General features: G+C 36.8%; 1 pseudogene; it reads left to right on the forward strand.

Moving 5' to 3' along the window:
- The first annotated feature begins 272 nt into the window (after window positions 1-272).
- On the forward strand, window positions 273-1,060 carry LOC102864882 (annotated as a pseudogene).
- The last annotated feature ends 152 nt before the right edge of the window (window positions 1,061-1,212 follow it).

Consider the following 1,212-nt stretch of genomic DNA (forward strand, 5'->3'; position numbering starts at 1 on the left):
TTCCATAGATACACATGATTCAACATGTAATATCCACAGGATATATATATCTACTTTGCTTTGTAAGTGCTCCAAGTCCTAAGATACCCACAAGAACTGCTCCTGTAACTAAAACCAATTATCTCTTTAGTTCCACCTGGACAGACTGATACGTAGGCAGTTTTTTTTGCTTAGACATAGAAAAAGTTTTAACACTGGGCCATGTAAAGCCACAATATACCAAAAATACTATGTAAACATGTATGACTAGAATCCCTGTCAGTCTGCCACCACCCATACTGGACACAGACTATTCAAAAATGGATAAAAATGAGTACTGGTACGAAAGGCTAAACTGGCCTGGCAGGCTGAACATTATGATGATATGGCAGTTGGCGTGAAGTCTGTAACTGAGCGAGGAGCAGAATTTTTCAGTGAGGAGGAATCTTCTCTCAGAGCATATAAAAATTTTGCAGGAGCTCTTAGGTAATCTTGGAAGATCATCTTAAGTATTGCACAAAGGACAGAAAGTGCTGAGAAAAACAGCACATGGCTTGAAAATACAGAGAGAAAATCGAGACAGAGCTAAGAGAGATGTAGAGAGTTATTGTCTTTCCAGAAAAATTCTTCATCTCCATTGCTTCACAAGCACACAGCAAAGTCTTCTACTTGAAAATGAAAGACAACTACTACCATTATTTGGCTTAGGTTGCTACTGGTGATGACAAAAAAGAGACTGGATCAGTCAAAACAAGCATACCAAGAAGCTTTTAAAAACAGCAAAAATTAAATGTAACCAACACTTCCTATCAGATTGGGTCTGGCCCTTAACTTTTCTTTGTTCAATAATGAAAGAAGGCCTGCTCTCTTGCAAAGACAGATTTTGCTGAAGTTGTTGCTGAACTCAATACATTAAGTGAAGAATCATACAAAGATAGCATGCTAGTAACAGTCACTGAGAGACAGCTTGACATTGTGGACATTGGATACCCAAAGAGATAAAGCAAAAACAAGAAAAGGAGGGGAAGATTACACTAGCTTTCCAATTTCGTACTACGGCATTCTAAAATTTACACAGTAGACCATTTGTTACCCATGCCTTCCCACAGTTTTTTCTTAATGACTTATGATAGGTTTATGTTACTTCTATTTTAAATTGTATATTTCCTATGTTGTTTTTATGTTTAATATTAGGGGAGTAGAGCTAATTAACATTTAGCGAGTTAATCTATT

This window comes from Elephantulus edwardii, unplaced genomic scaffold, assembly GCF_000299155.1.
Source record: "Elephantulus edwardii isolate Elephantulus edwardi_28Jun2011 unplaced genomic scaffold, EleEdw1.0 scaffold07451, whole genome shotgun sequence".
Lineage (NCBI taxonomy): Eukaryota > Metazoa > Chordata > Mammalia > Macroscelidea > Macroscelididae > Elephantulus > Elephantulus edwardii.